This window comes from Phyllobates terribilis, unplaced genomic scaffold (genome assembly GCF_046119375.1).
Source record: "Phyllobates terribilis strain yellow unplaced genomic scaffold, ASM4611937v1 Scaffold_2__4_contigs__length_985480577, whole genome shotgun sequence".
In the NCBI taxonomy this organism is placed as follows: domain Eukaryota; kingdom Metazoa; phylum Chordata; class Amphibia; order Anura; family Dendrobatidae; genus Phyllobates; species Phyllobates terribilis.
Window position 1 is genome coordinate 879246930 of NW_027362762.1, and position 21190 is coordinate 879268119.

At 42.1% G+C, this 21190-nt stretch overlaps 1 protein-coding gene across 6 annotated transcripts in view; it reads right to left on the reverse strand.

Annotated features, from left to right (window-relative positions):
- Positions 1-21190, reverse strand: part of ST3GAL6 (ST3 beta-galactoside alpha-2,3-sialyltransferase 6) — a 168946-nt gene that overhangs the window by 114366 nt on the left and 33390 nt on the right. The window contains exon 1 of one of the 6 annotated variants that reach the window (XM_073668148.1): positions 19982-20000. The exons of 4 other annotated variants lie outside the window; for them this stretch is intronic. The gene's annotated coding sequence lies outside the window, so the exon portion shown is untranslated. Of the gene's footprint in view, positions 1-4705; positions 4809-19981; positions 20001-21190 lie in introns of those variants that run through there. One more of the 6 variants, XM_073668147.1, reaches the window with a different exon arrangement.

Genomic DNA, 21190 nt, shown 5'->3' on the forward strand with positions numbered 1-21190 from the left:
CACCCTTGAACCGGTCTGTACCAAATGTTAAAGTTAATGCTTCAAGTGGCTTTTGTCAAGTAGATCTCTGAATGTACAGCAAGATATCCGATCCATAACCATGTACACAGAAAAATAGAATAAAAAAAATAACCGCAATCAGAAAATAACAGACGAGCCTCCTCACTCCAGAATGGGAGGATCATTAAGAGCCAATGTAATAGATCCCCTCATTTTTTTCCAGATGATGTATAATGCAGCATTACTGTGCTATTTTATCCAGTAAAATGATGGATACCATGACAGAATTCTGTTTTTTTGGATTCTGTGCCTTAACTTAGCCTTAGAAACAAAAAAAATATGTCAGTATTTGGCACCAATTAATAAAAAAATATATATAGGCGCTACATTCCCTTTAGGCACAGGGAGTATATGGATCGAAACCAGACAGTCAAAGCAACAATGCTGCCATCCTCCCACGTCCTGTACAGAGAGCTAGTTTCATCTACCTTTTAGGTCGTGTTCACACACAGTCTAAATACTGAGGGGGAGGAGGGAGGCGTTCTACTGCTTTTTATCTGCATATTTTCGACACCATAATACGGAATAACAATCTTCTAAGGTTGTTATTTTTTTGCAATTTTCCTTTTCCTTGATGAGTTTTGGGTGCAGATTTGAAGCAGCGTTTTTATGATTTTTTTTTAAACACAGAAAATCTTTGGTTCTGCACTTAAAAATGCAACTGCACCTTTTTTTTTTATTTTACATACATTTTTTTCAGGTTCCCAATAGAGGCCAAAACTGCAGCATCTTTAGATGCACAGCGAGTGGGAAGTTTTTCATGACGTCACATCCACTTTGCTTGGAATGTTAAAAGCAAAAGATTTTTTGCACAAAAACCGCAGCGGTAAAAAAGTTTAGCATTTACACTACGATGGAACATTGGCCTTAATCTGGAGAAGCGGTCGCCTCCATTGGCCCTCAGCCCTCTGATATTAGCGACAGCTAGCAGAGATACAGGGGAGAAAGTCGGAGAAGCAGCAGCCTTGTACTAAAACCTGCTGCACTGGAAACTACACTGGACGACCACACACCCAAGCAGCAATGAAGAACAGAAACACAAGTGGTTTTGGAACCAGAATAAGCATTTTTTTTTTACATTGGGAACACCAAATACATTTACTCCCTCAACTACTCCACCCTTCCCAAGAAAAAACATTATGTCACAATCTCCTCCTCTCTAGAAGAAACGCTCCTTTCACAGAGGTCGATTTGTGAGCTACAGGACACCATTATGTACCATAACAGTAACATTTAGATGTACACCGCGAGAGTGACAGCCTAATGTGGGTTGTGCGCAGTCAGCGACCGTACGGGCGCAAGTATGTTCCCCTGGTAAAGAGACATGCAATTAGGAAAAGATAGTGTCACCTTACTGGGGTGTCATCACTGACAAATCCTCCTTTCTACCTTCTTATTTTTGATCAGTGCAGAGGATGCAGATGTGATGCCAAAGGTCCTAACTCGAGATTTACGAGCATGCTCAGGTGATTTCCGAGTATCTTCAGTGCTCGGTGTTATGTTTGAGTCATGCCGTTTTAATGATTTGCGACAGTTTGACATCTTTAATACATGTGAGGAATGCCTATTTCTTAGGCATTCCTCACATCTATTAAAGCTGTCAAACAGTTGCAAATCATGCGCACAGAGTGACTAAAACATAACACCAAGCACGCTGAAGATACTCGGCGAGCACCCGAGCATGCTCGCTGAAAGGGTTAACAGAACATACTCGCTCATCACTAGTCCTTACACCTCGAACACGCAAAACCTATGATAGAAACAATGAGAAAACACCCTGCAGTAATTAAATAACATGGGGTAACTACTCTGATCTAAAAAGCACAGAAGCCATCCGACCGCGACAAGGTGTACCCAGTCAGGCCGGTCACTAACTAGTACTTCACCATGCTATGTGCCAGAAGTCCGATTAGGACCTAGAACTGCCAATTTTCCACCTGCCTGTGGAAAGGTATAGAGACAAGATGAACAGCCCAAAATGGGGGAGCCCCCTCCCTATATGTACAGAGTACAAGGAGCTAAAGCAAAACCAAAGAAAAGAACCTGCACACCTGCTGAAATAAGTGCAATGTGCAGGTGCACAATCACCCTGTGACCATTAACAGACAAAACCTAGGATAAAAACAAGGCGAGCAAATGCCCTGTAGTAAGTAAATAAGCAAATAGTACTAATACATGTAAATAACATTGGGTACTTAGCTGACTAGTTTAATAAATAAGCACAAAATCCATCCCACCGTGACAAGCATGTTTTTTTTACACATGCCACCGGTTATTTTTGTGGATAATTCATGAACCTATTGCGACGTATCTGTCTTTTCACATGTTCTTTTTTTTTGACGAATTATCCATGAGAAAAAACAAAAAAACACGAAGACAACTCCAACTATGATTGTATACAAAAAATGGATGTCATCATTAATCAAAGTAGGACATATCTAGATTTTTTTTTCGGGGGTGCTGGGTAAACAATCGGTCTGCAAAAAAAAAAAGGCTTAAGTGAAGGAGACACTGATTGCAATGGGTTCATGATCCAGCAGGTAGAACGCGAAAATAAAGAATAGGGTTTGAGAAAACGGCCTTAGTGTTATAAAGGCCGAGGATGCTTCCCTGGAAATGATGAGTAACCCATGTAACAGCGCAATGTGCGATTGTATCAGTCTGATTTCACAGTATTCTCAATATTCCAAAGAAAAGGCTTGATCCTCCGCCATGATGCACACATTGGGCTTTATTACGGCAGCACAGCTGAACTTTACATATGTAATACTAACAATCCTTTATTATTGTACAGTTTGCGAGTTATCAGTAAAATGTTTGATTCTGTAGTCAGGAAGATATGTAGATATATAGATAGTGCATATGCATTTACAATTGTCACTTCTTTTCTCCATTGGCAGCATGTAGAAATCAGTGTGTTGCGTGCAGTTTACCCTGTGCGTTGCCTGTAGTTCACATTGTGCAGCGTCAGGTTATTAATGCGGTTATTCGGTACACTTCACTGAAAGAAGGGACTTTCCCTTAGCACAAGAACATACTTGGAATAACAAGTCTGTCACTTGTCTGAAATCTTAACATTCTCCTCTAGATCTAGTAAACTGGAAGCGGCACTCGCATCATGACATCATGTCTGGGCACAGATTGTTGTATCTGTGGCTGTAATACACGGAGACTCCTATAACAGCTGCAGGTTTACCATCTTATAAAGGGATGTACGCTGCACCATATATTCATATATGGCTACACTTTGGGGAAAAAAAGTCTTAATACAAAACGTTCTGGGCACAAAATCCAAGAGATTTCCAGGCAATTATCATAAAACTCAATGGAGGGAAGGAGCAGACACTGTTCACCTGCAAAAACGTGTGAACATTACCAATCATTTCAGGGTCATGCCAATATGGCAAAATACTCAGCACAGTGCCCATCCAGCATCACTGCCGCTAGGTGGGTCCGTACCAGAAATACACTCCAAGTTATTGTAATAAAGTGCTGTTTCTGGGTTCAATCACGTTTGGATTTCCAATCAGTGATTTTGTGGGAATCAACACCTGAACATACAGAACAAAGAGTTCAATTAAAGACAAGCACTCCTAAAATAAGTATTCAGTATTTGGTCAGTATTTTACATCAGTATTTGTAAGCCAAAACCAGGAGAGGAACAATCAGAGGAAAAATATAATAGAAACACGTCACCACTTCTGTATTTATCACCCACCCTTGGTTTTGGCTTACAAATACTGATGTGAAATACTTGCAATTTTTAATGCATCATCAGATCACATAATCGCATCCTTACTACCTGAGTAATACAGCGATGCAAAGCAGAAAAGGCAGACTATAGCATATACAAAATATAAGGGTATGTGCACACCACATCTTTCTCAGATGGATTCCGCCTGAAATCCGCCTGTACAATGCTGCAGTACCACCGCAAAAAAATGAACACAAATGCACAGCTAACAGCATTAAAAAACAACTTTCTGTGCACATGATCAGCCTTTTATTACTCCTCTTAATCACTTCAGGCACTGGAAATCGGAAAGTGGTTAAAAGAAGTAAAATGTTCATTCTTCGGGCGATTTTGTTTAGAAGACGCTCGCTCTTTATAGTTGAAAGAACAGAGTAAAAGACACCAGCAGTAGATCAAACACAAAAAAAAGCCAAATCTGCCAGTAAAGCCACTAAGGCTATGTGCCCACGATCAGGCTATAGCAGCATTTTGGACGCAGTGTATTTTCGCTGCGTCCAATCCCGCATGTGTTCGTGGAACACATGCAGAGGTACCGCACCCTATCCATTCTATGGGTGAAATTTCTGTTGCAGAGACCAGGGTCGTAAAGCCGTGCCACGGGTGAGTTTACGCTGCAGCTAATAGAAGCACAATGGGCATGGGATTTCTATAAATCCCATCAACTTGGCTTCTACTGTACAACGCAGCAATTTGGAAGCAGCGCAGGTGACCTGAGTCCAAACCGCTGCTGGAACGGATCATGGGCACGTACCCTAAGGGAAAATGATCTCTAACTATTTCCAAAAGTGGCTTCGCCTAGAAAAATCTTGGGGGTTTCACCAACATGAGTTGTCCATTCTTCTGATAACAGCATATGTGACAGCAGGAGATATGTGACTCCTGAAAGCTTACAATGTGTGCACGCTGTCCGGAGTCTCCGGTATTGCCGGTCGCGAACATCACACTTACGGCAACATTCTGTTTAGACGTGCTCAGCCTCGCTCGATATAGTCATCTGTAAGGATTCAGAAAAACAAATTTAAAGACGTCATGTGCCACAAAAAAAAACTCTTATACCTCGTTTTCACATCTCCTAAGTGTAGGTTTACCTGGGTATTTTTTATTTTTTGTGGCAGACACATGAGACGTGGCATTTAAGAGAAATCCAACCAGGAATCAATGGGATTTGGACAAGGTTTTCAGTTCAAGGTTTTTTTTCTTTTACACTTTTTTGAATCAGTGCTTGACACGTTATGTTTTGACATGTCAAAATCCACGCATAAAAAAAAAATATCAGCGTGAACACAGTTAACATAAAAGGGGAGATGGATGACGGCAGAGAGCCACTTATTTCTAGTGAAGAACAAAAGTAGTGGATAAGAAAACTTCATTCTCCCAAAGGCTGACCTCAGTTGACAAAATGTGTTGTCAAAATCTTAAATAAATTCTTATTATTTTACTTGGAGCAAAATAAAAACAAACAAAAAACAGCCGGATTTATCTGTAATCTGTGGCTCATTGTGTGTATTTTAGATTCCTTTTTGTTACATGAAGCTTTTGCAACAAAGTCTGTAAATAGCATGGTTCACCAAGAAAACAAGTGACTTCAGACCGGTTCAGAGGATCGCATTTAGAAAACTCAACCTTCCGGCAAAACATCAGAGGATTGTGTTCTCCTCCTCCGCTCCAAACATCAAGATTTCCTCTGAAGTTAGCGGACAAGTAGCTCTGTAAAGTACAGAAATACTGCATACAGCACATATAGCATGGCTACTGTGTATGTAGCCACCACCAGATGATCAAATTTATTAACCAATGGAGGCCTGGATTTGGAGTCGCCCCCAAAATTAAAGTGGAAAAACACACTACAGGCTGATCCAACTTTGATGTAATGTCCTTAAAACAAGTCAAAATGAGGCTCAGTATTGTGTGTGGCCTCCACGTGCCTGTATGACCTCCCTACAATGCCTGGGCGATTGGTATCATGTGCAATCATATTTTCCCATTTATATAATATTGTTAACCTCTTCCACCCATTCACCCAAAGTGGGAGTTTTTTGTGGATTTCCAGTGACGTGGAATAATTGACTTAACAATTGTTAGAAAGTGTCTAAGGATATCTTTTTTAGCCTTTGAGATGGAGTCTGGAGTAATGAAGAGTAGGCCTATTTGGAGGGAAAGTGTTACCAGTGAGACTACTGCACAGAGAGAATATTGAATTCTATAACCCAGAACCAATGGGCATTCCCACCATATATACTCTGCTCAAAAAATAAAGGGAACACTCAAATAACACATCCTAGATCTGAATGAATGAAATATTCTCATTGAATACTTTGTTCTGTACAAAGTAGAATGTGCTGACAACAAAATCACACAAAAATCATCAATGGAAATCAAATTTATTAACCAATGGAGGTCTGGATTTGGAGTCACCCCCAAAATGAAAATGGAAAAACACACTACAGGTTGATCCAACTTTGATATAATGTCCTTAAAACAAGTCAAAATGAGGCTCAGTATTGTGTGTGGCCTCCACGTGTCTGTATGACCTCCCTACAACACCTGGGCATGCTCCTGATGAGGTTGCGGATGGTCTCCTGTGGGATCTCCTCCCAGACCTGGACTAAAGCATCCGCCAACTCCTGGACAGTCTGTGGTGCAACGTGACGTTGGTGGATGAAGCGAGACATGATGTCCCAGATGTGCTCAATCAGATTCAGGTCTGGGGAACGGGCGGGCCAGTCCATAGCTTCAATGCCTTCACGGCGTCTCCAGACTGTCACATGTGCTCAGTGTGAACCTGCTTTCATCTGTGAAGAGCACAGGGCGCCAGCGGCGACTTTGCCAATCCTGGTGTTCTATGGCAAATGCCAAGCATCCTGCACGGTGTTGGGCTGTGAGCACAACCCCCATCTGTGGACGTTGGACCCTCATACCACCCTCATGGAGTCGGTTTCTAACCGTTTGTGCAGACACATGCACATTTGTGGCCTGCTGGAGGTCATTTTGCAGGGCTCTGACAGTGCTTCTCCTGTTCCTCCTTGCACAAAGGCGGAGGTAGCGGTCCTGCTGCTGGGTTATTGCCCTCCTATGGCCCCCTCCACATCTCCTGGTGTACTGGCCTGTCTCCTGGTAGCGCCTCCAGCCTCTGGACACTACGCTGACAGACACAGCAAACCTTCTTGCCACAGCTCGCATTGATGTGCCATCCGGGATGAGCTGCATTACCTGAGCAACTTCTGTGTGTTGTAGAGTCCGTCTCATGCTACCACGAGTGTGAAAGCACAACCAACATTCAAAAGTGACCAAAACATCAGCCAGAAAGCATTGGTACTGAGATGTGGTCTGTGGTCCCCACCTGCAGAACCACTCCTTTATTGAGGGTGTCTTGATAATTGCCAATAATTTCCATCTATTGTCTATTCCATTTGCACAACAGCATGTGAAATTGATTGTCAATCAGTGTTGCTTCCTAAGTGGACAGTTTGATTTCACAGAAGCTTGATTTACTTGGAGTTATATTCTGTTGTTTAAGCGTTCCCTTTATTTTTTTGAGCAGTGTATGTATCATAAACCAGTCTGCACCACCACACCGCAAGCACAAGTCTGACACAGAGGAGAAGATTCTAGGAAGCAAAGTGGCACAATGGCACCATCTAGATAGAATATTATAGTTTTTCTCCTGAGCATGGCAAGTAATAGATAATTTGTGGAACCATATGATTGCCTTTTGTCAATCCTCCTCTGAAACTTGACTATCCAATTCCTTCTCTCAAGCGCCAGTAAAGGGTAGGGGGTCATTGCAGGTGTCCTTATGTGTTGCTTTGTATATACAAGATAGATTCTTAGTACAAGGACCTACTTGAATGATTAAGGTTTCAAATGAAGGAAGTTCATCCTTTATACTAGTCAGGGATATATGAGAATTTATAAATGACCTGAGCTGGAAATATGCCAACCAGGAAAGACGCTTACCTGAACAAGAGCCACCAAGTTCTGTAAGGCTATGTTCACATATCATCTTTTTTTTTGCGTCACAAATCTGCAGCAAAACCTGATCTCTAGCAGGAAAGAAGCTGCATCAAAAACGCAGCTTTTGCTGCATTTTTTTATGTGTTTTTATATGCTTTTTCTTTTTGCAGAATTGTGTCTCTTGTTCATGCATGTACATAAAGTTCAGTGAAAAAAAAATCTCATTCTGGTTTTGGCATAACAGTGGGGGGAGGTGAATTGTTCAGGAATAGTTTAACTAAAGGCCCCGTCACACAAAGCGACGCTGCAACGATCCCGACAATGATACGACCTGTCAGGGATCGTTGCTGCGTCGCTATGTGGTCGCTGGTGAGCTGTCAAACAGGCAGGCTCACCAACGATCAGGGGAGCAGCGACATCGTGGAAACAATCTTTCCACGATGTCCTGCTCCTGGTTACCAGCCTGCTGAAGCAGGAGCAGGCTGGTAACCATGATAAACATCGGGTTACTAGGGGCACACGCGCTCCTAGTAACCCATTGTTTATCATGGTTACCACTCTGCTACGGTGAGCGGGAGGTTACCGCTCACTTTAGCAGGCTCGTAACCATGATAAACAGCGGGTTACTAAGTGCGCGTGTGCCCCTAGTAACCCGATATTTACCATAGTTACCAGCCTGACCGCTGCTCCCGCTGGTCACACACAGCGATGTGTGCTGACCAGCAGGAGAGCAACGACCAAAAAATGGTCCAGGACACTTTGCAGCGATCAGCGACCTCATAGCAGGGGCCTGATCGCTGCAAAGTGTCACACATAGCGACATCGCTGGTGAGGTCGCTGTTGCGTCACCAAAACCGTGACACAGCAGCAATCTCGCTATGTGAGACGGGGGCTTAACAAACTCAATGCACTGCCAGTGTGTATGACACTATTTACTTTCACACTATGGGGTCTACCATTCAGTTGCACTGGCACTGTTCAATTTCACACCTCCCTGGGCCACAGGTATTGTTCAATCTCACAGATAGCTCAGCCAATGTTTACAATGTGCACATCTCTAATTTAATTAAACTCTCCTAATACAAAGTGCCATCTCAGTGAGCAAGACAACATGGTAAAATCACAAAAATAAATGTGTTTCACATACTGTTGTACTTGCGTATTTTCACTAAAAACGCAGCAAAACCTGAAAGCTATGTTCACACATCATATTTTTTTCAGCGTTTTTCACTACCCATTACTTCCTATGGGTGAAAAAACACTGAAAACGCTAAAAGAAGTGACATGCTCTATTTTCCAAAAAAGGCTGCAGGGCAGAAACAAAAAAAACATGATGTGTGAACAGAAAATTTTGGTCTCTCATAGACTTTGCTGGTACTGCAAAAGGCAGCTGAAAATTTTCATAAAAATCTGCAGCAAAAAAATGCTGAAAAAAACATGATGCGTGAACATAGCCTTATGGAAGAAAAATAGCCTGATCCCATAAGAACGTGTCTAAATCTAACCCCAGTGGATCTGTCCCAGATTAGAAATGAGTCCGAACCTGAATCAGAAGGGAAATCTGGCTTATCAAGCAAGGGCGTTCATGGATCCAACCTACTGGTTATAGATGATGAGATTAAGACGCGCTCCCATGTTTGCAAAAGGTGTTGAGTGAGTATTGGTAGTTGTTTAGTTTGTACATGTACTTTGTAGAAAAACTGGTACACAGAATTAATAAGAAATTACTAGGAGCTGAAAATAGCTGCAGCAAAGAGAAATATTCATACAGAAGGTTTCCCATTTCTACTGGGGATGACAGTCAGCCTCACTGTATGTTCCTGTACAGCAAAACACTTGGCGCATTGGGAAATCGGCCACATATTACAGTACACAGCAGCATTAAGGGGAAGACTTCACCAAATCTCATCCATACAAAAAGTGTTAAAAAATCATAGATCGACCTGCGGTATGGATCTTCAATCCTCTTCAAGTCAGTTTCTATTGTAGATATCAGCACGGATATAAGCAGAAAGTTTACCACAACAAAAAAACTGCATTATTTGGTGCAGATTTCACTTCTGCAGATTTTCCACTGCAGAAAAACAGTCCCATAAATGAGAATGATCTACATCTGGAGTATACAGCTGCCGCCATAGACGTTTATGGCATAATGAGTAAATGCCATAATGTAGTCTAATCAGTTGGGCCAACAACCCCGGGAGCAGGCTACCTGGTCTCTGATCCAGTAGGGATCTGCTATATGATGCTGTAAATGCGGGTCGGAGTCTCACAAAAGATACTGGAACATAAAAGTCCTCATACACAGACTAAACTCAGCTTAACAAGCAGATATCAGCAGACAATATGGGGGGCCTAACAATTCTTCCTTGACAGAGGGGAGAGAAGGATCCGTCCTGTAGGATTTCTAATAATCGATTCTTTTGTTGTCTGGGAGATAAGTCCCTGCCAGAGGAGTCTGACAGCGGCTTTCTCATAGGGAACACTGGGGCACTAAACCGAGTAAAGCGTTCCTGTGTATGGGGAAGTTGGGAAAGATGGCCGGCAGTCAAATGGCTGTTATTTAACGTGTATGATGGGCTTTAACTGTACAATCTAAGGCAGGAATGTCAAACTCAAACACACACCGGGCCAAAATGAAAAATTAGGACAAAGTCGTGGGTCAAACAGTATACAGTATATTGGCCCCACATAGTCCTCCACAAAGAATAATGGGCCCCACATAGTCCTCCACACAGAATAATGGGCCCCACATAGTCCTCCATGCAGAATAATAGGCCTCACATAGTCCTCCATACAGAATAATGGGCCCCGCATAGTCCTCCTTACAGAATAATGGGCCCCACATAGTCCTCCATACAGAATAATGGGCCCCACATAGTGCTCCATACAGTATAATGGCCTCACATAGTCCTCCATACAGAATAATGGCCCCACATAGTCCTCCATACAGTATAATAGGCCTCACATAGGGCTGACTGTTCTGGTGTCGCGGACCAAATATAACCACCATGTGGGCCAGAGTTATACATTAGGAGCTTTTTCCTGATGTTAACTGCAATGTTCCCCTTAGACCCACATTCACCAGACAAGGTCAAAAGTGTGTTTTCCCGACCTCCGCCCGGCCTATACGAGGCTGCACACACAGCTTTACTATAGAACAAAGTGTTTTCCTATATAGAAGGACAATGCAAAGAAGGCACAGACACAGGTTGTAAAGGCTACATTCACACATCCGTTTGAGTGTTCTCATCCCAGAGAAACGGATAGATTTTTTTTCTAGTTGCTTCCAATTTTCCCATGCATTTTTTTCACTGAAGCGCATTTCACTGAAGCGCATTGACTGTGTGAATGTTTCTATCTACTGACTTAACCCCTTAGTGACCGGACCAAGTTTTTTGAAATCTGACCAGTGTCACTTTATGTAGTAATAACTCTGGTAATGCTTCAACATATCCAATTGATTTTGAGATTGTTTTTTTCGTGACACATTATACTCTATAATAATGTTAAATTTAGGTTGATCTGTTGTTTTTATTTATAAAAATATTAGAAATTTGACAAGTTAAAAAAAAAATGGAATTTTCAAACTTTGAATGATTATCCCTTTAATCCAGATAGTCATACCACACAAAAACATGAGTAAATAACATTTCCCTCCTGTCTGCTTTACATCAGCACCATTTGTAAAATGTTGTGTAATTTTGTTAGCATTTTAGAAGGTTTCAAAATGTAGCAGTAATTTTTCATTTTTTCAAGAAAGTTTACAAAACTTATTTTTAGAGGACCTGCTCAGTTTTGAAGTGACTTTGGGGGTCCTATATATTGGAAACCACCCAAAAGTGATACCATATGGAAAACCGCACCCCTCAACATATTCAAAACTGATTTCAGGTAGTTCATTAACCCTTCACTTGCTTTTCAGGAATTAATGCAAAGAGACATGACAGGAATGAAAAAGTTTATTTTTACCACCTAAATTTTGATAATTTCTGAACAAGACACTATAGCCGGCAGACTCTGAAGCCATTATTTGGCCATGAATGGTCATGGCAAACATCAAGACCACAGGGTGCCAATGGAGTTAAAAAGGGAGCCCCCACACTCTGTTAACAATATAGATGCGGTAGTTACTATTGACAGCAGCATATAAGGGTTTAAACGGCCATGCCAAAAGTGATCATGGCTGATGTAGCAAGTTGTAGAGGGAAAACCTCCGGCACAGAACAAAAAAATTACAAGCAAAGTCTATATGCACAAAGTTTAAGGCTGCGTGCCCACGTTGCGGATTACAAGCGCTTTTGATGCGGAATTTCCGCAGCGGAAACGCTTGTAAAACACTTTGTAAGCCGCACCCCATGGTCCCCAATGAGAATCCGCAAGTTCTAAGCCCATGCTGCGGATTTTTCCGCAGCGTTTATGCTGCGTTCAAAAATCCGCAGCATGTTCATTAATTTTGCGTTTCCGCATGCGGAATTGCCTTATTTAATGCATGAAAAAACGCAAGGCAATTCCGCATGTCGAAAACGCGTGAAAAACGCGCGATAAACGCTTGTGGAATTCCGCATGCGTTTTTCCGGGAGAGGACATGCGGAAATGAAGCAGAAATTTTCTGCTTCATTTCCGCAACGTGGGCACATAGCCTAAATATTCAGTCTATGTGCCCACAATGCAGAAATGCTCCGGATTTTTCCTGAGCGTTTCTGCATCTCCCTGGCAGAAAAAAACACATGCGGATTGTACATGCGGATTGTACATGCGTTTTTTTCCTGCCAGGTAGAAGCGTTTGTCACGCGTTTTGCACATGCAATTTCGCATGCGGGTTGTCAAGCGCTTTTCCAAGCGATTTTAGCATCACTTGGAAAGTGCTTGACAACTTGGTCACACTATATAAATCCATGCACCCGGGATGGATTTTATATAGTGTGCCAAGCTAGTTAAAAAAAAAAAAAAAGAATACAAATGGTAAAAAATAAAACATATACTCACCTTCTGATGGCCCTCGGTCTCCCCGGTGTCTCGCAGTGGTGTAAAAGGACCTTCCATGACGTCATTTAGTCATGTGATAGGTCACACGACTGCCGAAATCAGCGGTCGCGTGACCATTCACATGACTGAATGACATCATGGAAGGTTCTTTTACTCCATTGCGAGCCACCAGGGAGCCAAGACGTACCGGATAGAAGACCGCGGACCATGAGGTGGTGGGTATAATGTGTTTTTTTATTTTACATTTTTTAATTTTTTTTTACATTTACTATGGTACCCGGGTCTGGAGGAGAGTCTCCTCTTCTCCAGACCCGGGTACCATCCGCACATTGAAATGCATAATATCCGCATGTATACATGTAGTCATGCGGATATTAAGCGATTCAATGCAAGTCAATGGCGGCAATTACGCTGCGTGTCTGCATAATTGCTAGTGCTGCATATTTTTCCGCAATGATAATCCGCAGCGGAAATTTCCGCAGCATGTGTACAGCACATGCGGATTATCATTGGGGAACATGGCAGACCTTCTACCAAGCGTTTAAGAGCTTCTGCAGCGGAATTGCCGCTGCGGAAACGCTTAAAAAACGCATAGTGGGCACACAGCCTTATTCAGGAAGTTCAATAACCAACAAATGAAAATCAGATATAAATTCATCCAACATTTTGGCTACACGCCTTTCTCAATGTCATCTTCTGGGTCTCTTACACCATACCCTCAATTTCCTCTTTCTTTCCTTTTTTCTTTTTCCCTACTCCTGTTTCTTCCCTCTTTTCCTTGCCTTGTTCCCCCGTCTTCCCTACCCTCCCCTTGTCGTTACCTCCTTCTGCGGCCTATATTCAATGTACTATCTTGTATTGTCCTGTTATATGAGATCAGATATGATTTTGAAACATTCATTCAATATTAATGTCGTGTAGAATATGAATATATGAGCAGATAAGTCCATATGTCCAATTAGATCTTAAGGCTGTGTGCCCACGTAGCATTTTTCAAGCGTATATGCTGCGGAATTTCCGCAGCGTAAACGCTTGAAAAACGCATGTATATCCGCACCCCATGGTCCCCAATGGGATTCCGCAAGTTCTATGCACATGCTGCGGATTTTTCCGCAGCGTTTATGCCGCGTTCAAAAATCCGCAGCATGTCATTTAATTTTGCGTTTCCGCAAGCGGAATTGCCTTTGTCCAATGCATAAAAAACGCAAGGCAATTCCGCATGTGGAAAACGCGTGATAAACGCGCGAAAAATGCGCGATAAACGCGTGCGGAATTCCGCATGCGTTTTTCCGGGAGAGGACTTGCATTTATGCAGCAGAAATTTTCTGCTTCATAAATGCAACGTGGGCACATAGCCTAAGTCAGTATTTGTCAGATGAGTTTTTGATGTGACTTACTTATGTTTTTTGTCTTCTAGACCTTACGTGGCCTTTGATATCCTTTATATCTACCTAGTGAATAGGATCTTCTCATACCTTTGCAATGAATTAATATGTTACTATGGAGATGGTTCTAATCAACGGAATTGAAGTGGAACACTATTGTTCATGCGGTCTACTCTCCAAACAATTATGGAATCCCACACAGCTTTATTTTGATCATCACCTTTTTTTATTTTCCTTTTGTTATTTCTCTTATCTAATTATATGTTTGTATTTACATGTACAGATCACCTTGACAAAAGGTGTGTAAGCCGAAACGTTGGATGAATTTAGATCTGATTTTCATTTGTTGGTTATTAAACTTCCGGAATAAATATTTGAACTTTGAGCATATAGACTTTACTTGTAATTTTTATGTTCTGTGCCATGCTAGTCTCTTATATTGCAGGTCAGTAAAAAGACGTATTGGTGATCACTAAGGGGTTTTTAATATTGGGTCAGTTTAAAACAGATGAAACTCAGATGAACTCTGCAGTACAAGAGCTGTCTTGAGTGTGTCATCCGTTTTATACAATTCCCCACAAACTTTAATCGCCGAGGTCTGATCTGCAAAAATGGATGAACATAGGACATAATCGGAGTCTCCCGGACCAGACACACAGATCCGTTATTAAATGTGATTTGTGTATGGCTCAATGAAACTATGGGTATGATGTGATGTGTGATGTCTGAGGAAATAATGGACAACTAGACATGGCACACGGATGTGTTACTGTAGTGTAAAACGGACAACACACAGAAGACAGACTTTGTACTGCAGAGATCCATCTGAGTCTCATCTGCTTTTAACTAATACACTGGTAAGAGTCAATGGATGAAAATAAGTTTAGACAGTCTACCTGCTTCAGGGGAAAAAAAAAAAAAACCAGGAGCAACTAGGATGACATCTGAGGGAAAAAGAAATTGATGCAAAAGAGGAAAAACCAGCTCACCCAGGGTCTAGGCGTATTGAAGCATGGATTCCAGGGGAGCAATTGTAGCGTTAAACATAGAGAAGATCAAGCGTCATAAAATTGCGATTTTTATGTAGAAAAATTATTTCAAATTTTCCTTAATATTACAAAGGCAGCAACACGTTTCGAAACGTGTTTTGGAAAATGTTTAATCATTTTTCTAAATGAAAATGGCAATTTTATGAAGCTGGATATTTTCTTTGTTTAAAAAAAAAAAAATACCTACCAGGTCTATTTCTCTCGGATGAGAACACAATGTGACTATGGTGAATGCAGCCTAAGATTCACTAAATAAACTTCAGGAAATTACATATTGAAAAAATAATTTTTTTTCAAAACTCGATTCAGGCTGCCAAAACCACCGGCAGCACGAATCGCAGCCTGGCTGAACATATAGTTAGCAGAGCCAGATTACTGACAGGTTTCTCCCATGGGTGTAGTTATCGAGAGACCCAACTATAAACCTCTTTAGAGGTTCTGGGAAAAGGCCGGTCCTGCAAACTAATCTCTCCGCAACACCCGAGCGTTTCAGGGAAAAAATATACCTGGCGGCAATCTGCAGCCGGGCTCGGAGTCATGCTGCCCGCGGTTGGAGCAGCATAAATCTAGTGACAGGTTCCCTTTAAGCAGTTGACATTTTTTGCCATTTAATTTAATGGCAGAACAAATGGTGTTAAATCTAAAAGAAAGATAATGTACAGTCGACCTTTTACAAGAATTCATTTAGCAACATATAAGAGGGAATTCATACACGACGGCTCTGCTACATGTGATCACACAAGTGATTGTATCTGTCAGGAAGGAAGGGAAGGAACACGCATTTCCCTTCACGGTGAAACCAGTATTCATTATTACTGTATATTCTTGAATACCGGACAAAAAAAAAAAATTACCCCCTGAAAATTTCAGTGTTTTTTCTAAATATTCATTATTTCTAGTCATAATTTATTTGGATTTCCTCTCACATCCCAAAATAACTGCATTGTATTGTGAAGACTTAAAATGATTTTCATTTCCGGATATCATGTGAGGATGGGGCAGTGTCACACAGAATTACTACTGTCCGTTTCGTTCTTCTGCCAGGTATCATTGCAATAGGTGTTACTTTCATCCCCTTATCCTGTCCAACCCAAGGACCATCAGGTGTGGAGACTCGAGCAGCTCTTTGGCCAGTAACGGTGCCGAGACAAGCATGCAACACCCGAAAGCCTCGATTCATCATTGCCTCTGCGCCTGTTTGATTAATTTTGTGTGTTTTGTGCCTTTTTTCGGCTTGCACCCAGTTCATTATTCAATAATTTGCGCCTTTTTTGAAGTCTATTTTATATGTGCCTACCCTTTTTTGCCACTTTGTGGGCAAAGTTTAGCTATTCCAGATGTTTTAAATTGAGATTTTAAAAATTTGGAGCAACTGTACTCCAGTCGCACCCCTATTACCAGGGAGCAATTTTGCAAAAACGGGTGACTTTTGGCAGTAAAGTCTTTCAACAACAGTTCAAGACAGGAAAAAAAAGGCCATTTTTGACTTTGCACCAAATTCATGGCTCAATTTTGAAGAATTTGGTGCCAAAAAACAGCAACTAACACCACAAGATAGAAAAGGAAAGGGTCTTAAAAAAACAAGCAATGAATTGGGGTCAAAGAGTCTTTAGCATTCTATTTATTAGAATAAGGACAATCCAAGACTCTTCGGGTGTCATATGGTGGTCTCCACAACTGTACCACTCATGCTCTTGGCCTCTGCTCTTCGGGTGTCATATGGTGGTCTCCACAACTGTACCACTCATGCTCTTGGCCTCTGCTCTTCGGGTGTTATATGGTGGTCTCCATAACTGTACCACTCATGCTTTTGACCTCTGCTCTTTGGCTGAGGTCACATTATGTGTGAGGTCGGATTGATTTAAAGCAAGTCTGTCTGCATAAAATGACTGTTCAGACCAAGTACAGGCGCTCGGTGCACCCTTGGCATTGTCAATCATTTCAGTGCACCTCCCCACCTTCTTGTTTTATGATCAATATCTGTCCTCCTCAGCCTCTTGTAAAGCCAGAGCTGTCACAGATATTGTGAGATATAGATAGATATACAGCAAGTTTGTGCTGCCTTTAATTTTCAAAAAGGCCAAATACTTTGGAGGGCAGTCGTCAGAAAACTCGTTTGGCTGACAGCCTTTAGTCCCTACTCCCAAAGGATCAAGCATGTTTATCAGTGGGGAAAAAAAACTGGCTAATTGTTCTACTTGGAGAATTTTCTTAGAGTGCACAGAATGTCTACAATGTAGGGCAGTATTAATATCATGCATCACACAGATAGGGAGCCCACAACAGCTTTGTAAAAAAAAATAATAATAATCGACCTTCAACCTGCATCTCCCATCATGCCGCCAGACCACAAGCTGCAGATCACTGGTCTAGAACATCAGCTGAAGCGTCAGGTAACCAAGAAAGCCAAAAGAAGTCTTTGTTATGCCCAGATCAACCACTGAAACGACAAGACTTCTGGGGATCAAGCTGAACAGATCAGTGATCTCTCAGAAGGACAAGACCTCAAGGGACCTCTACACGGTGTAGGAGACAATGGCTCAAACATTAGCTGCAAAGAAGAAATGACAATCACACAACCGGTAATGCTGGCACAACTTATTGTGAAAAGTACAAACGTGTCATCAGGATAAACAGGATATGGTAAAGTAGACCGTAAAGAGTTTCTTCTATAGTTACACCCGTCCCTATGGCCATTTCAAAGTCAGCGGGAAGGAGAACAAGTGAAGACTGAACCGAAATTAGATGGGTTTTTTTCTTTAAAAAATTGCAATTAAAAGTGATATGTCCAGAAATTTTTCTTTTATTAAATAGGCTTGCAACAATAGAAAACACACTAATAACCACCCACCCCAGGTCCAGCTCTGCCTGTGCCTGTGTCTGCTGCAGCCAATCACTGGGCTCAGAGGAGACACCATGGTAGACGGTCACATGCACTGTAGTTGTGACATCACTGCGGCAGCTTGTCAAAGACCGAAACTGCGTCGGAGAGGAAGCGCTGGATCAAAGCAAAGAGAGTGTTGCTGTGTTTCTTATCTTCTATGTCTGCAGCCCTATAATAAATATAAAATTATTCCCGGACAACGCCTTTATATGGATTCATGCAGGGGCCCAGATTCATCAAGACCGGCATTGAGGGGGCATGTTAGTCAGACACGCCTGATTCATTAAGAGGCGCACACTTCTGAGTGGTGATGACGAGGTAGACAGCACGACATTGCTGAGCCTAGAGAGGGCGCGACAGAGAGGGCGCGACAGAGAAACAGTACTTTAGCAGCAAGAGACCACAGAAGGGATAAGACATACAGTGGTCGATATGAGTGCATGTCTCTCTGAAGGTGCAGACCTTTAGAAAATTATAGAGGTATTTCGTATTAATGTTCCACTGGAAAAACCCTAGTTTGTATGACATGCACATACATATAATCAAGGAAACCCCCTCTCAAGATCTGCACAGGTCAAGTAAAGTTAAGTATTTTCAAAGTTTCTCTGCATTATATGTAGAGAATACCTAAACAGTAAGGGTGTGTGCAAATGATCCAGGCCGCTGTGGGTTTGACGCTGCTGACTTATGCGGCGTCAAACCCGTAGCGGCCAGCTGTTACAGCATTGTGGATGGGATTTGTACAAATTCCATGTCTACTATGCGTCTCTGTGTACCCGCGGAAACTAACATGCGGTGCGTCTTTCCAGACAGCAGCATGCGGACTTTCCCCATAGACCTAACCTCCATGGGGAAAGTCCGTAGGTTTAAAAAAAAAAAAAAAGGTGGAGCTCATTTGTATATCCGAGCACGGCTCCTCCGCAGCGTCAGGGCTGCAGTGGGAGATATGTCTGCACATACCCTTAGGGTATGTGCACACGTGCGGATTTGCTGCAGTTTTGACGCTGCATTTTTATGCGGTGTCAAAACGGCAGCGTCCAGATGTTACAGCATAGTGGATGGGATTTCTAGAAATCCCATGCCCAGTAAGCGTTTTTGTGCACGTGTGGACCACCTGCGGAAACGAACATGACGTGCGTTTTTCAGATCCGTAGCATGTATATTTCTCTTGTGGAAACGCGTGCGGATTTTCCCCATAGACTTGCATGAGATGAGGAAAATCACAAAAAAACTCTAGATGCTGATCAAAAAAAAAATATTCTCTAATTTCAACATTAAGACATGAAAACCGCATGCGGCAAAACCGCATGTAAAAACCACACCTAATATGCAATTAAACTAATTTGCATATTAGGTGTGGAAATGGTGCAGAAATTCTGCAGCATCAAAACCGCAGCAAATCCGCACTGTGTGCAAAGACCCTAAAGGCTCATTCAGAGATCAGGCCACTAATGCACGGACAGGCCGTGAGTCTCCTGATCCGAGCGCGACAGTTTCATGTATCTCTATGAGGTTGTCCCGCTGCTGGTTTATGCATTGCACTAAGAGTCACAAAAAAGGTTAAAAGACAGAAATAAAGACCATTTTTGACTTTGCGAAAAATTCATGAAGCACATGAGATATTTTGAAGATTTTGGCACAAAAAAACAGCAACGAATAACACAAGGCAAAAGATAAGGGACATTTAAAAAAAAAAAAACAGCAAAATGATGAACCCTATTTCTATACACAGCCATAGAGCAGCTAGTGCCGGAGACTGCGGGAAACTTCCTAAAAGGCACAGCAGATGTAAACATGAGATAGGCTGTCACACCGCTGTCATGGGCGCGTCGTACATTTTTGGTGACTGTTTTCAAACAAACTAAATTGAAAGAGGAAGATGCAAAAAAGAAGAAAAATTATTCACCTTTGCAAAATGCAACAAACCGATTCATGAGACCGTGTGCTTTATCAGAGTCAGGCCTTTGTGTGTGAGGCCGGATTACAGCTCACTGTTTGCAGAGCAGTAATAAGGCTTTGAAAGCGGTGCACGAGGCCTGGACTGCACCTCGGTGTGATGCCACGACATGCCAAGGATCTTTTCCCTGTATTTCCAGGTCTGACATAATACGCTGTAGCTTTCCATCGGCGACACTGTCAGCTGAGGTCTATCGGCCGGGACTAGCAGCCAAACAACAGGAGCAGAAGTCCATACATGCCACGCCGGTGTGCGATTGTGACCTACATGTTAATGGAGGACTCCTGCTTATCCTAAGCGTTTCCTATTAATTATACAGCATGTTATAACACGCTTTCTTCTCTAGCCACGCTTGATCGTGTTGGCATAACTTTATGACGGCTTTATAGACCAGTTGCACAAACATTGTAAAAGTTACTGTATGACAACAGAGCTTCTTCCAACAGATCATAGACATAGGCGAAGATTACATAGAGAATACAATAATAAAGCATATTCCTATATAATCTCACTGTACATGGAGCGCTGGTTAGGCTGTTGGGAGGGGACGCTACGCATGCTTGATATGTGAAATCATCTCTGCCCAGTACCAAACATTCCCATGAGAACTGAAGGAGATATGGAGCTGCAAGATAAGACATGCTATAAAAAGAAAGCATTGCATCAGCAGGGTTTTATCTGCACAAAACAACACAGAATAAACTAATATGTAGACACAAAACTAAAATATCGGAACCACGGTGCTATCCGTAGCTGTACTTGCTGGACGATGATTTACACCATTACTCCCTGGTGACCCCCATCCTATATAAGCCAGTCCCTTCTGGTCCACAGAGCATTGAAAAACCAGTTCCTGTCGGCCAGATGTTTACTCTCATAGTCCCTAGTGGCCGGTGATTTATACAGTATCGGTCCCTCGTGGTCACTAGGTTATAGAGAACCAGTAACTGATGACCCCTGAATAATATGGAACCAGTCCCTTCTGACCAATAGGGCATTGCAAAACCAGTGGCTGGTGGCCAGATGTTTGCCCTTCCAGTTTAATCACCATAGGATTATATAGAATCACTCCATGAGGTTCACGTAGTCCAAGATAGTTACCTTCAAATGATCAAAAAAAATAGAAAACAACCCAAATATGACAGCTTAAAGAGCAAT